Genomic DNA, 17,171 nt, shown 5'->3' on the forward strand with positions numbered 1-17,171 from the left:
TGTTAATCAATCAATTGGTTAATCGATTTTCTGATTCATAGAACAAAGTTTTCACTAAGTTAATCGATTACTTAATTTTTTTTATCAGACCTGTGTTCTATGATTAAAAGAAATCGATTGGACAATCGATTGATATACTTTTCTTAAGTTACAAGCTTTCTACTAATAAATTAGTTAATTGATTGCATGAATGAATTAGTTCATCATTTATCAGAAACATATTGCAAAATCGATTGGCACATCGGTTTTAATTAAATATTTGAGTTACAGGGACAAATCAGTCGATTGGCAAATCGATGTGATTAAGTGTTTGAGTTACAGGGAGAAATTAGCCCATTGCCAAATCGATTATGTTAATGAAAGTGAATCGACTGAGTAATCGATTGTTTGATCTCACATTTTGAACAAAACAATTATAATCGATTATTCAATCGACTCTAATATGAACTGAGTATCAGTTTCTGATATATGCATTAAACAAATCGATTAGAAAATCAATTAGTTCATCTATTTCAAGAATTTCAAGAAAAACAAGAAACGCGAAATCTATTAGGAAATCGATTGATCTGGTAATACGCATTAATAAAATCGATTGGGAAATCAATTTGGCTGAAGTTTTTCGGAAACTATATAAACTGAATCAATCACAATTTTTATAACAAAAAGAAAGAACTGAAAGAATTTCATTAGCTTTTCGAAAAATACACTTTGAGAAAAATTATTGTAACTCACAAACATTATTGGCAAATACTTAGTGTGAGAATTCATTGTGATTGAATCAAGTGTTTTAGTCTTTTTGAAATAACCATCTTTGTTAAAGAAAGAGAGTGAAAATCCAGTATTGTGAAACTAGTGGTTATCTTTTAGAGTGTGTGTGATCATCTAAAAGAGATCTCAATCTGATCTTGCTAGAGCTTGGTGATTAGTTCTTAAGGATAGATTGGTTGTTGTTGTTGATTAATGTTGAGTTAGATGTATAGACATTGAAGTGCTGGAAAGTCTATAAACATACTCAAATCATTTCTAGTAAAGGCTGGAATCAGTAAGTGATTTCGGGACTGGATGTAGACTATCGAATAGATAGTTGAACCAGTATAAAAATCCCTGGTGCACACTTCTCTATCTCTATACTCTTTATCTTGATAATACATGTGTTCTTGAATCTCAGTTCTGAATAAGTTTTGAATCTATTATTGTTAAATTCGAATTAATATTAAACAAGTTGGTTTTAATATTAAGTTCATCACTTAGGAAGGAATTGGATAATCTGGTTAATAATATTGTGTATAACTTCCTAAGGATAAAGGCCATTCCACCAACAATATTTACTCATCCTCTATCAACAAAAACATATATCCAAAACCACATTTAGAACACAAACATATATCAACGACCTCTACCAACATAGGAACAAAAACGTATATCCAAAACAACTTCTACCAATATAGCAATATAGGAACACAAACATATATCCAAAACAACCTTTACCAACATAGTAACACACATATATCCAACAAACATTAGTCATATATCTAATAAATTTTATTCAATTAATGGATTTGAAAGTTTACTCCCCAATGAAGATATAATCAAAGAGAGGTTGTCAAATAACCTGTGATATATGTTATTAACTTACAGTCGTGGCCAAAATACGGATGGAAACAAGCTAGAGTACGTGTTTTTTAATTAGCAGTTTGTTGTTTATTTAATTCACAATATATTGTTTAATAATAATTATTGAATTAATGATAAATGTGATGTAGGTTTATTTGGACTTCGGTCCACCTGTGCCGAATGTAGTCATAGTAGGATTTGAGAACAAAATGGGAAAAAATATTTGATAACAAAAAACTCTTGGGGAATATGTGAAGAGCACGTGGTGAAAACGCTTTTGGGATAAACTTATATTTTGTATCCCATAATATGAAGTAAGTTTATGATTTTAGTTTGTTAATCTAAATTAGATATTGTAAGTAATTTATGTTGGTGTTTGGTGAGAATGATAGTGAAAATTAAAAGGGTTTCCACTTTTTCTAATTAAAAGGGTTTACACTTAGATATGATTAAAGGAGTTAAGCTGTCTATATAAACGAAAATCAATGTAACAAATTCTCTAAGTCCAAGCTAACAAACTAACTTGGATTATAATTCTAATAACTGTCTAGCTTGACTGAGGCTAATAGTCAACCAAATCCATTGTCAGCTTTAAACTGAGCTGACTGACTACCAATCGTTTTGTCACCGTGTGCTACTAGCTTCGTCGATGTGTGCTACTAGCTTCCTCGCTGTTTTCTAATAGTTTATGAATAATTATATTTTTTCAACTTTTTAAGACAATCATAATTTTCAAATCTCAAACTCCACAATGTTATGCCATTGGTTGAAATATGTGAATTAACTGTGACCTTATATAGCTTAATACAAATTCTACGTCAGAGTAGGAAGTAGAGTTTATCACATTATTTGTTTTTCAAGTATGAAATATGTTTTATGATGCTATTTCCCAAGTATGAAGTATCTAACAATAAAGGAGTCAAGAAGAAGGGGATGATGACAATCAAAATTGATATAGTTTGGTTGAATTGATTATTCGGTGCATATCTATAGTTTCCTACCAATGCCCGATAACTGGTCAACCTAACAAGGAGATCAAGCCTACAAGAGGATTTCGCCAATGTGATCCATTTTCTCCCTACCTCTTCATTTTATGTGTTGACATCCTTTCATAAAGTTAAAATTTGGGGAGATAACTGGATCTTTTCCACCCATGGCTTTAAAGCTATTAGTCGTATCACACATTTATGATAAATTTGCTGGACATTGTGGAATGATCTCTGCCAATTTGTTGTGTGCCAAGATGAGCATTTCAGGTGAATTTTTATTGCAAACTGACAGAGATATCACCACTACTATTTAAAACTAAGATCAAGTCTATATAGGCCGTGCAAATGATTCATGGAGAATTGCTCTATTGACATAAACAAGTTTTTGAGAGAGGGCCAAAATTTGTAAAAATATATTTTGAGAAACCATCTTCCTTAAAGTTTGTTATTGGAAGAGACCTTGTAGCTTGTTACTGCATATATATAAAGACCGCAATGATTATGATTATTGGTGTAAATTGATTATTTGATAGATCTAATTTTCTCAAAGATGGTAAACAGATTTGCCAAGGAAATGCTCTAGATTCAGTTTTGTTACTTCACACAAACTCGCCAAAGAAGGGGGAAGTCGATTCAAAACCTTGTAAATAGGGTTCTCAAAAGTCAAAAAATTGCAAGGACTCATATGTTATGCCAATCCTACCTCAAATATACATGGATTCATTTCAATAGTCTGACCTACATGGAGATCATGTCACAGCTTGGCATTCTAAACAATACACTATAATATGAAGTTATAACTCCTTCAATGTTAAATCTGGAAGTCCTGAATGTAAATAGAGAAGCAAAATGACATTGACAAGTGTACTGGTAGCCACTAAACAGTAGAGTTGTCGTTGTCGGCATATATAAATTGTTATAAAGACAAACAAAATAAAGAGCAAGGTACAAAAACCTCATGCACGAGTAGAAGCATTTATCTGAGATTTACTTTTGAGTCATTTTCATCGAAGATTTCACCACCAATCTAATAAATTGTTTTGGAAGAAGTAAACATATCTCAATTTAGCTATTAAAAACAGATTTACGCAACAAGTATGTGGAAGGATTGGCAAAATGAATTCAAAAGATGGGAGGAAAATTATCATTACTCATTCACAATTTATTGTAACCAAAACCATAGTGCTAACATGTTCTAACTTCTAATTGATATCTTTAATACGATTCTTTTGTTTCTATGGTTATATTATACTTAGCACAGTTTATACATTTTAAGCGAATCACAAATTGAAAGATTCATATATTCATATTTATGTCAAACAAACTGATCTGAGTTGGTTGTATTCAGATATGGCAAGCACATACTCCAACAGTTGAACCATACTCATTAAGAACGATAGCCATGTGAATCTTCTGGATTCGAAATTCTCTAAGAAGACTCCAACCAGACATTGAATCTGCGAAGGCAGTAATAAGAATTCAGTTAAACAGATATAAATGTGTTCCTAGCTCAAACAATTCAACCCGTTTAACAATTCAAGTTTGATGCGTGGAGAAAAAAAAACATCATTAGACTTAGCAGACAATCATAATAAGCAACTTGCTATTTAACTCTTTAGACATATATCAACGAAGATTTCATTATAAATACTAGTACCTGAAACTGAAAGTTCTTACAAACTCACCCTGTCCTAGTTCTAATAATTAAAAACCATCCATAGAAAATAGTAGCAAATATCTAGGTGAAGTTAAAGAGAAATTTAAATTAGCAGGTATAAAATCTGCAGACTTGTGAGCCATTTCTCCAACTGTAGTGTTTTCTAGAGTCTCCCCCTTCAAAATTAAACATATTATAATTCTGGAAACTATGAGATTGGATTAATAGGTAAAGCACTTAGAACTCTCAAAACCAATTAAAGAAGTAAAATCTCCCGATTATATTACCAACACATTGCTCAATATGACCTCATTTTATCAAGTAGTAATGAAATTACTATTTGATAAACTGATTATGTACAAGGTATGCAACTAACTATGTATGACATTTATGAAGTAGCAATGAAATTAGCCTTGAGAAAATTAGGGGATGATTCAAGATTACTAAAATGATAAGTAGAAAATGAGGTGAAAGAGGCACTATTTCATTAAGAATCTAAAACAACTTTCCCAACTTTCGAAAGCAGACAAAGGAGTAAGAAACAAGCAAGACACACCATCATTTGTAGCAAAACCAAGTATGTTTTTCGTAGAGGCAAAGCAACAAGCACCGTGATTCACACAACAATGCAATTCATCAAATGCCATTAGTGAAAACAGAGAAAACAAAAATTCCCATGTGAAAAAAACCGGTACTAACTAGAGTTGATTCCTCCAAAAAATCCTCCACTGATTTCTATTATTTATTTAATCAATTAAAACCAATTTATTTTCTGAACTATCATAGGAAACAAAAAAGTGAGTGACATACCTAATAACCTCTGAAAAATATTAAATATTCACATAAGTCCACCTCTTGCTGCTTCTACTAAACAATGTGTGACTGCAATGGCTTCTCAGCAATTGCAGCCCGTGCCGCTCCCACCGCAGTGTAATAACTAAATGAATACCAGTGGTTCCTAATGACTCATGCAATTTGGATATAAAAATTGTAGGGACAAACAGGTGGAGAGCGAAGTGATGAGATCAGGTTGTGGATTGGCGACATATTAAGATTAATAAAGGGTATGATAATTTAATTTAGAAGGCATGAAACCTTAAAAAATGAATAAAAGATGTCACGCGTAAAAACTTGTTTAACGTTTCAACACATTAGTAGTTTCTATCATTGTAGAAAAAATATACAACTTTTCTTTATCTCTCTTCAAGTTGTTGGAACAAGTTGTACTACTACAGCCACTAAGCATTTTAAATCCCTTAAAAAAACAGCATTCCTTATCAAGAATGTTTAGTCCAAACACCAAATGCAACCTAGAGTTGGTGTGGGTTCGGTTTCACAGTAGGGAGAGGCAAGAGTGACTCTAAATGCATAAAACTAATTTTAACATATTCCTCAAAGTTAATGACATAATTATCGAAAAAGAAAGCAGTTATACATAGCCAACTTAGACTGAGTTAAATCTAATAATAATATATTTAAAAAACATAAATAATTTAGTTAACTTCTAACCATTTTTTCCATTCCATTAGAGGATGAAAATAACCTAAATGTTAATCCAATGACACAAACACACCTATTGGATGCACAAGAATGTTTAAAAACCACAATTTGACTAGAATAAGCCTAGGGAGGACGAAAATGACCTAAATGTTAATCCAATAACACAAACACACGCACTACAAGAAAACATTTGTATACCTACGGAAAATTAGCCACGGATCGTAATCCGTGGGTAAATTAATTGTTATCTACGGAAAAACCGTGTGTATTGTTGTATAAAATAATTTTTTTTAATTAATTACCACGGTAGTTCCGTAAGTAAAATAAAAAAATCCGCGGGTAATGAAAAAAAAATACAATTCTAACTTAAATTTTGCAAAAAATTTTCGTATTATTTTTACTACGACTTATCCGTAGGTAATATCTACATTTTAGAAAAAAATTCTGTTGAATTATTTAAAAAAAGGTCCCCAACTGATTGACCCAAAAGGTCATCACTAAATTAATTTTATCAATGGATGTTAACATACAATGAGGCTGCCTTCTAAATGCTTCCAGAACATCTTGATCAGACCAACCCCATTTCTTAAAGGTATCAACTTTCTCTTTTGATAAGGTAAACCAATACTCAGAAATTGTATACGGTAAACCAATACCCAGAAATTGTATACGGTAAACCAATACCCAGAAATTGTATGAGCCCTAAGCCCTTCTTCCCTTCTTCTTGTCCGAACCCGGTGCCGCATTAGGTTAGGGAGCTGGGTTTCTCGTTCGAGCTGCTTCGCTCATCAGCATCCCAAAGCCCTTCTCGTTCGAGCTGCCTCGCTGGCTCCTCCGCATCCCAAAGCCCTTCTTCCCTTCTTCTTGTCCGAACCCTCTGCATCCCTGTTTCGCTCCGCCGTGATGATCGCTATCTCTTAAGGTAAGTTATCTTCCTTTAATTTTTACTGAAATCAATTGTCCGAACCCTACTTCTGAAATCAATTTTTACTGAAATCGAGTCTTACTGAAGAAGCCCCAATTTGTATTGAAAACCCTAACCATAGAGTACAATGACTGCTTCTTTCTCAATCTCTGTTACTTGGTTGCTGTTCATGTTCAATTAGGATAGTTAGTTACTGTGTTCATGTTTAACTGTTGCATTTTTATTGTTTATTTACATCTTGATATTAGGTATTATGTTCAGTTTCATTGTTTATTTACATGTAGTTGTTATGTGAGTTAACTGCTGAATCTGAGAACTAATGGAGATAACAAATGTAAAGAAAATGCCAGGATTTGAAACCTGGTATTACTATGTATATACGCTTTTGAAAATTGTATGTAGACGTTTCATTATGGATTAGAACATTGCTGATAGAGTATGGACTTCCTATCAATTGCTCTCTATTACAGAAAATGAAAGTAACTTTTGGCATTAATGGCAGAATGTTAAATCAAGGTATATACTGATGAGCTCTAAACTTAATAAGTGTTGTTTTTGAAACTGTCACAATGCAGACAATCTTTTGCTTACAGCAAATCAGGAGTCTGTAAAACTTGCAGATTTCGGTCTTGCAAGAGAAGATCAGTGACTGAGATGATGCCTGCCGCAACAGGAACTTACCGATGGATGGCACCAGAGGTATGCCGTCTTTTTTGGAGCATGATTTTATTGTTTTACCGACAACTATCCAAAAAAGTGCACCAGTGAGTCAGTATGTTTTATCGACTGAATAGAGCATTGTTTTTACAGTTGTACAGTACCGTAACATTGCGCCAGGGAGAGAAAAAGCACTATAACAACAAGGTTGATGTGTATAGCTTTGGGATTGTTTTGTGGGAGCTACTAACAAATCGCATGCCTTTTGAAGGAATGTCTAATTTACAAGCTGCTTATGCTGCTGCCTTCAAGGTATTCAATCCGAAATTACCAAGTGTTTGTTTATTCATCAATCAGCCTGTTTACTTTCCATGTTTCCGGTTTTCATTTTCACTTGAAGTAATAAACGTAAGAGAATATAGATCAAATATGTCTCTCACCAGCTTCTTTTACAATTTTGTTTAAAACAGATCTAAGGTTTATTAGAAATTTTGAAAATGATGTAACATTGTTACTAGAAATGCATTCTTCCATCTTTTCTCTATCATAATTGTTTACTACGTGAGTATTCCATCTCCTTGTTAGTGATTTAAAATGAAAACTGAAAATGCTTTTAGAAAGTGATCTTGTCCTTAGTTTGCGCACTTTCAAAGCTAGTGTTTGGGAGTTATTGCATTGATGCTATTTGCTAATCATGAAATGGTTTGCGTTTGTGATTGCAGCAAGAGAGGCCGAGAATTCCAGATGACATATCCCCCGATCTTGCTTTCGTCATACAATCATGCTGGGTTGAAGATCCTAACTTGAGACCAAGCTTTAGTCAAATCATCCGGATGCTCAATGCATTTCTCTTCACACTCTCGCCACAATCTCTTCCTCCCTTGCCAGAACCCGACAATGAACCTGAGGCGGCAACAAGTAGTAATGGTACCATTACCGAGTTTTCTGCCCGGAACAAAGGAAAGTTTGCTTTTCTTCGCCAATTGTTTTCTTCGAAAAGGTTAAAAAACTAACAGTAAGTGCTAAACCTTATTACCATTCCCTTTTGTTGTAGATGACAAGAGTTGCCATGTTACAGTATATAAAGTTTAGTGCATTCAGGAGTAACCAACCTCTAAGGTGACAAACAAAAGAATAGAATGTTGTTTATAGACTTTTTTTAGAGAGCAAAGAAAAAAAAAAGGATTGTTTACATTATCTAATTGATCTTGTTGTAAAGGAACACATTGGTTTAGACATTCCCTGTGTTAAGAAACTATTTTTTAGTGTCGAGTAATTTGTTGTAAAGTTGCTGTATGCAAAGGGTATTGAAAGTTTTCAAAAGTTAAAAAACGACGGCGTTGTATAATATAGTAACTCAGTTGCAATCAATATTTTGATGTGTTATTTGGTAGTTTTGATCTGTTGGTTGTTCTACATTGGCATATTGATATAGTTTAGGCAAATTGATTGGTATTTGATTTTTGAATGGTATGGCACTTGCTAAAAAGAAGATATTGATTGATGCATTATTGAGCAAGAGATATTTAAGACCTTTTTGTCTTGTATTTATTTGGCTGAAGTGCATTTTTTGTCTGTATAGTTTTTTTAGTAATGGATGTTTTTCATCCTCACGGTTTCAATTGCTTGTTTCCATATTTTTCAATGGAGTTAAAAGGTTCTGTCTTAGAGTGATTTTTCTAATCATACATTTTTAATAATGTGCTAATATATTAATGAGTAACAAACAATAGGAAATTTTTTACAGTATCATATTACAAACATGTCAAACTAACTCATCCTTGAAATGTTTATTCTGATTCTTTAGGCTGGTTTGACACTCTTGAAAAGCCTAATGTTAATTACCAGAAATGGGTTGCCAAAAAAGAATCCAGCTTGGGAGATTTCCTCAGTAAGTTTTTATTATGGTCTTTGATTTTTAATGGTTGTCCCTTTTGAGAACATTTAGTTTACCTATAATACATGATCTCTATCTATTTGTAGTTTTTTAATTGAATTACATCTCATATGGCATGCATATTATAGTTTCAACTCTTTGATCTGATCTCCAATTTACACTAAACTTTGTTTTGTTTTGACTAAATAATCAACACTTTATCATGATATCTAATCATATTATGTTTTTGTACTTCGCTTTTTAAGCATATAAGAGGATTTACTTTCTCTTCACAAGTAGTTTCTGAATGTGGCATAAAATTAGATTGATTAAAACTTTCAACTATATTATTTATTATGAATTATGATCACTATAGCCTTTTGGGGTAGGCTGTGCATTAAGTCAATTTAGAAAAGGTAAGCTTAAATTGGAAGCATTAACAAAAGGTCATGTACTATTCTTGTTATGGAAATTTCCACAACTCACATCATTTGCAATATTTTTCCTAACTCCTAACTCAAGTATTCACTTTTCCATTTAACAAAAATAGCTTGACAAAGAAAATTAACTATTACCGTTTGTCTCTTTTATAAAAAAGGAAAAAGAAAAGTATGATTGGTAGCCCTTTTTTGACACACACATTAATCATGCTTTGCCCATTCAATATTTACTATTAGAAAAGTATGCAAAAGCGACAGAACACGAGGCACGAGAGGCGCGGGAGGAGCTAAGGAAAGCAGAACAACGTCGACAAGAGGATGAGCAACGCACTAAAGAGCTCCAGATACAGCTAGCAACAGTGGCAAAAAGTGTTGCTTCCATACAGGATGAGTCATCCCCTCGTCGTCGTCATCCAGATTATGACGAGGATGAGTCTAACGATGATGACAACGATGAGTAGTACTTATTTCATTGTTAGTTTCGTATAGTAGTACTTTGAAACTTATGGTAGTGACAATGTGTATTTTGGTTATGTGTATTTTGAAACTTATGGTTATGTGTATTTTGAAACTTATGGTAGTGACAATGTGTAAGTTATGGTAGTGAGAATGTGTATTTTGAAACTTATGGTAGTGCAAGTTGCCGTTATTTTGAAACTTGTGGCAGTCAGGAGGTGTAATTTGAAAACACTATTTACATAATATTTCACTTTGTTTTGACAATGATGTTTAATATGCTTACAATTAATTTTAAATATATATTAAAAAATACAGGAAACTGTAAAAAAAACAAAAATAGAATTAAAATCGTTTTTTCATTACCCACGGACAATTCATGGATAAAAATATCAATATCAAATATAAAATAGTAGACTTTGTCACGGATGATCCGTGGGTAATGTAACTTACAACGTTTCCGTCGATAATTATCTACTATTTTATCTACGGAAAATCTATGAGTAACATTACCCACGGAGACTCAGTGGGTCATATTACCCACGGACAATCCCTAAGTAAATGTGTCCCACAGCTTGTCCGTCAGTAAATATTTTCCTACGAGCGATTTACCTAGGAACTCGTGTCCGTGGGTAATCCGTGGGTAATTTTACGTTACCTATGGACAGTCCGTGGGTAAAGATAAAATTTGTCGTAGGTAATAACAGTTTTTCTTGTAGTGACGTATTGGATGTACAAGATATTTTAAAAAATCCTAAATGGACTAAAATAAGCCTAGAAAGGATAAAAGTAACCTAAATGTTAATCCAATGACACAAAGACACCTATTGGATGCACAAGATTGGTTAAAAACCTTATTTGGACTAGCATAAGCTTAGGAAGGAGGAAAATGAGCTCAATGATAATCCAATGACATAAACACACGTATTGGATGCACGAGATTGGTTAAAAATACTAATTGGACAAGAATAAGCCTAAGGAGGAAGAAAATGACCTAAATGTTAACCCAATGACAAACTCACGTATTGGATGCACAAGATTCGTTAAAAATCCTAATTGGCCTAGAATAAGCCTAGGGATGACGAAAATGATCTAAATGTTAATCCAATGACACAAACACACATATTAGATGCACAAGATTGGTTAAAAACCCTTATTGGACTAGAATAAGCCTAAGAAGGACAAAAGTTACCTAAATAATAATCCAATGACACAAATGAACTTATTGGATGCACAAGATTGGTTAAAAACCCTTATTGGACTAGAATAAGCCTAAGAAGGATAAAAGTTACCTAAATAATAATCCAATAACACAAATGAACTAATTGGGCGAAAATGAGCTGAATGTTAATCCAATGACACATACACACGTATTGGATGCACAAGATTGGTTAAAAGAACTAATTGGACTAGAATAAGCCTAGGGAGGACGAAATGACTTAAATGTTAATCTAATGACACAAACACACGTGTTGGTGGCACAAAATTAGTTAAAACCCAAATTGGACTAGAATAAGCCTAGGGATGACTTAAACGACCTAAATGTTAATCCAATGATACAAACACACGTATTGGATCCACAAGATTTGTTAAAAATGCTAATTGAACTAGAATAAGCCTAGGGAGGACTAAAAATACCTAAATAGTAATCCAATGACACATATGAACTTATTGAATGTACATGATTGGTTAAAACCCCTAAATGGATTAGAATGAGCCTTGGGTGGACGAAAATGACCTAAAAGTTAATCCACATGTACAAATGAACTTATTGGATGCACAAGATTGGTTAAAAACCCTAAATGGACTAGGATAAGGCTATAGAGGATGAAAATGACCTAAATGTTAATCCAATGACTCAAACACACCTATGGGATGCACAAGATTGTTTAAAAACCCTAATTGGACTAGAATAAATCTAGGGAAGAGGAAAATGACCTAAATGTTAATTTAATAACACAAACAAACGTATTGGTTGCACAAGATTGGTTAAAAACACTAAATGGATTAGAATAAATATTGGGAGGACAAAAATGACCTAAATGTTAATCCAATGACACAAACAGACGTATTGGATACACAAGATTGGTTAAAAACCTTGATTGGACTAGAATAAGCCTAGGGAAGACGAAAATGACCTGAATGTTAATTCAATGACACAAAAACACATATTGGATGCACAAGATTGGTTAAAAACTCTAATTGGACTAGAATAAGCCTACAGAAGACGAAAATGACCTAAATATTAATCCAATGACTCTTACACACATATTCAGTGCACAAGATTGGTTAAAAACCCTAATTGGACTAGAATAAGCCTAGGGAGAACGAAAATGTCCTAAATATTAATCTAATGACACAAATAAACTTATTGGATCACAAGATAAGTTAAAAACCCTAAATGTAACAAATAAACTTATTGGATGCACAACATTTGTTAAAATCCATAAATGGACTAGAATAAGCTTAAGGAGGATAAAAAATTCCTAAATAATAATCTAATGACACAAAACATGTATTGGTTGCACAAGATTGGTTAGAGACCCCAATGGGACTAGAATAAGATTAGGGAAGACGCCAATGATCTAAATGTTAATCCAATGAGACATACACATTCATTGGATGCACAAGATTGGTTAAAAAACCTTAGTTGGACTATAATAGGCCTAGGGAGGACGAAAATGACCTTAATGTTAACTCAATGACACAAACACACGTATTGGAAGCACAAGATTGGTTAAAACCCTAATTGGACAAGATTTGGCCTTGGGAGGACAAAAATAACCTAAATGTTAATCTAATGACACAAACACACGTATTGGATGCACAAGATAGGTTAAAAATCCTTTGGACTAGCATAAGCTTAGGGATGACGAAAATGACCTAAATATTAATCCAACGACCCAAATGATCATATTGGATGCACAAGATTGGTTACAAATCCTAAATGTACTAGAATAAACTAAGGGAGGACGAGGATAACCTAAATGTTAATCCAATGACACAAACACACCTATTGGATGCACAAGATTGGTTAAATACACTAAATGTATTAGAATAAGCTTTGGGAGGACGAAAATTACATAAATGTTAATCCAATGACACAAATGAACGTATTTGATGTACAAGATTGGTTAAAAAACCTATATGTACTAGGATATGCCTAAGGAGGATGAAAATGACCTAAATATCAATCCAATGACACAAACCCACCTATTGGATGCACAAGATTGTTTATAAACCCTAATTAGATTAGAATAAGCCTAAGGATGACGAAAATGACCTAAATGTTAATCCAATAACAAAAACAAACCTATTGGATGCACAAGAGTGGTTAAAAACCCTAATTCGACTAGCATAAGCCTAAGGAGCGTGAAAATGACCTGAATATCAATCCAATGAAACAAACACAGTCAATGGATGCACAAGATTGGTTAAAAACCTAATTGGATTAGAATAAGTCTTGGGAGTACGAAAATGAACTTAATGTTAATCCAAAAACACAAACACACGTATTGGATGCACAAGATTGGTTAAAAACCCTAATTGGACTAAAATTACCCTAGGGAGGATGAAAATGACCTAATTGTTAATCCAATGACACGAACGAACTTTTTAGATGCACAAGATTTGTTAAAAACCCTAAATGGACTAGAATAAGTTTAAGGTGGATGAAAATGACCTAAATGTTAATCCATGACACAAACACACCTATTGGATACACAAGATTATTTAAAAACCCTAATTGGACTAAAATAAGCCTAGGCATTACGAAAATGACATAAATGTTAATCCTATAACACAAACACATGTATTGGATGGACAATAATGTTTAAAACCCCAATTGGACTAGAATAAATCTAGAGAGGATGAAAATAACCTAAATGTTTATCCATTGACATAAACACATCTATTGGAAGCACAAGATTTTTTAAAAATCCTAATTGGCCTAAATGTCAGTCCAATGTCAAAACACACCTATTGGATGCACGAGTTAGGTTAACAACCATAATCGGACTAGAATAAGCCTAGGGAGAACAAAAATGAATTAAATGTTAATCCAATGAGTCAAACACACCTATTGGATGCACTAGACTGATTAAAAACCATATTTGGACTAGAATAAGCCTTGGGAGGACGGAAATGACAAAAATGATAATCCAATGACACAAACACACGTATTGGATGCACAAGATGGTTAAAAACTTTAGTTGGACTAGAATAAGCCTAGGGAGGACGAAAATGACCTAAATGTTAATCCAATGAGTCAAATAAGCTTATTGGATTTCTAAGATTGGTTTAAAACCCTAAATAGTCTAGAATAAGGCTAAGCAGGACGAAAATGACCAAAATGTGAATCCCATGACACTAACACACGTATTGGATGAGAACATAAGATTGGTTAAAACCCCATAATTTGACTAGAATAAGCCTAGGGAGGATAAAAATAACCTATATGTTAATCCAATGACACAAATGAATTTATTGGATACACAAGATTTGGTCCAAAACCCTGATTGAACTAGAATAAGGCTAGGGAGGACGAAAATGACCTGAATGTTAATCCAATGAAACAAACATACGTAATGGATGAACAAGATTTGTTAAAAACCCTAATTGGACTATAATAAGAATATGTAGGACAAAAATGACCTAAATGTTATTCCAATGACACAAAAACACATTTTTTACGCACAAGATTGGTTATAAACCTAATTAGACTAGAATAAGCCTAAGGAGGTAGAAAATGACCTAAATGTTAATCCAATGACACAAACACACGTATTGGATGGACAAGATTGTTAAAAACCCTTATTGGACAAGAATAAGCATAGGGAGAACGAAAATGACCAATATATTAATCCAATGACAAAAATAATCTTATTGGATGCACATGATTGGTTAAAAACCCTAAATGGAATATAATAAGACTGGGACGAAAATGACTTAAATGTTAATGCAATGACACGAATAATGAAAATTTGATGCACAAGATTGGTTAAAAACCCAAAATGGACTAGAATAAGCCTACGGAGGATGAAAATGACCTAAATGTTAATTCAATGACACACACACACCAATTGGATGCACAAGATTATATAAAAAACCCTAATTGGACAAGAATTAGCATAGGGAGGACGAAAATGACCTAAATGTTCATACAACGACACAAACAAAACTATTGGATGCACAAGATTGGTTAAAAACCCTTATTGAACTAGATTAAGCATAGGGAGGACAAAAATGACCTGAATGTTAATCCAATGAAACAAACACTTGTAATGGATGTTCAAGATTTGTTAAAAACCCTAATTTGACTAGAATAAGCCTAGGGAGGACGAAAATGACTTGAATGTTAATCCAATGAAGCATAAGATTGGATTCATAAGATTCATAAGATTGGTTAAAATCCCTAATTGGACTAGAATAAGCCTAGGGAGAACGAAAATGACCTAAATATTAATCCAAAAACACAAGATTATTAAAAACCCTTATTGGATGAACAAGATTGGTTAAAAACACAAACATATACAAGATTTTTAAAAACACAAACACGTATTGGATGAACAAGATTTTTAAAAACCCGAATTGGACAAGAATAAGTCTAGGGAAAGCGAATGACCAAAATATTAATCCAATGACACAAATAAAGTTATTGGGTGCACATGATTGGTTAAAAACCCTAAATGGATTAGAATAAGACTAGGGACGACAAAAATGACATAAATGTTAATCCAATGACACGAATAAACAAATTTGATGCACAATATTGGTTAAAGACCCTTAATGGTCTAGAATAAGCTTAGGGAGGAATAAAATGACCCAAATGTCAATCCAATGTCACAAACACACCTTTAGGACGCACGAGTTAGGCTAACAACTCTAATTGGACTAGAATAAGCCTCGGGAGGACAAAAATGACCTAAATGTTTATCCAATGAAACAAACACACCTATTGGATGCACTAGAGAGGTTAAAAACTCTAATTGGACTACAATAGATCTAGGGAGGACAGAAATGACATAAATGTTAATCCAATGATTCAAATAAACTTATTGGTTGCACAAGATTGGTTAAAAACCCAAATTGGACAAAAATAAGCCTAGGGAGAACGAAAATGACCTAAATATTAATCCAATGACACAAATAAACTTATTGGATGCACATGATTGGTTAAAAACCCTTAATGGACTATAATAACCCTCGGGAGGACGACAAAGACCTAAATATTATTCAAATGACATAAACACACGTATTCCATCCATAAGATTGGTTAAAAATCCTAAATGGACTAAAATAAGCATATGGAGGACGAAGATGACCTAAATGTTAATCCAATGACACAAACATACCTATTGGATGCACAAGATTGGTTAAAAACCCTAATTGGACTAGAATAAGCCTAGGGAGGACAAAAGTGACCTAAATGTTAATCCAATGATACAAATGAACTTATTGGATACACAAGATTGGGGAAAACCCTAAATGGTCTACAATAAGATTAGGGAGGACGAAAATGACCTAAATGTTAATCCAATGTCACAAACTTAGGGTGGATAAAAATGACCAAAATGTTAATCCAATGATACTAGTAAACTTATTGGATGCACTAGAGTGGTTAAAAACCCTAATTGGATTAGAATAAGCCTAGGGAGGACAAGAATGACAAAAATGTTAATCCATTGATGCAATCACACGTATTGGATGCACAAGATTGGTTAAAACCCTAATTGAACTAGAATAAGCCTAGGGTGGACGAAAATGACCTGAATGTTAATCCAATGACACAAATGAACTTATTGGATGCCCAAGATTGGTTAAAAACACTAAATGGTCTAGAATTAGCATAGGGAGAATGAAAATGACCTTGATATTAATCCAATGACTCAAACAAACACATTTGACGCACCAGATTGGTTAAAAATACTAATTGGACAAGAATAAGCCTAAGGAGGATGAAAATGAACTAAATGTTAATTCAATGACGCGATTGAACTAATTGGAAGCAAAAAATTGGTTAAAACCCTAAATGGAGTAGAATAAGCTTAGGGAGGAC

The 17,171-nt window shown here is 33.2% G+C and overlaps 1 long non-coding RNA gene and 1 pseudogene across 1 annotated transcript; one reads left to right on the forward strand and one right to left on the reverse strand.

Annotated features, from left to right (window-relative positions):
• Positions 1 to 3,733: 3,733 nt before the first annotated feature.
• LOC105852993 (uncharacterized) lies at positions 3,734 to 5,588 on the reverse strand. The gene is made up of 2 exons (XR_003470416.2): positions 5,071 to 5,588; positions 3,734 to 4,060 (listed from the first exon to the last, which is right to left on the reverse strand). It is a non-coding gene; the product is annotated as an uncharacterized lncRNA (long non-coding RNA).
• A 703-nt stretch (positions 5,589 to 6,291) lies between these two features.
• LOC101496511 (serine/threonine-protein kinase STY13-like) lies at positions 6,292 to 8,544 on the forward strand (annotated as a pseudogene).
• Positions 8,545 to 17,171: the final 8,627 nt, after the last annotated feature.

This window comes from Cicer arietinum, chromosome 3, assembly GCF_000331145.2.
Source record: "Cicer arietinum cultivar CDC Frontier isolate Library 1 chromosome 3, Cicar.CDCFrontier_v2.0, whole genome shotgun sequence".
Taxonomy (NCBI): domain Eukaryota; kingdom Viridiplantae; phylum Streptophyta; class Magnoliopsida; order Fabales; family Fabaceae; genus Cicer; species Cicer arietinum.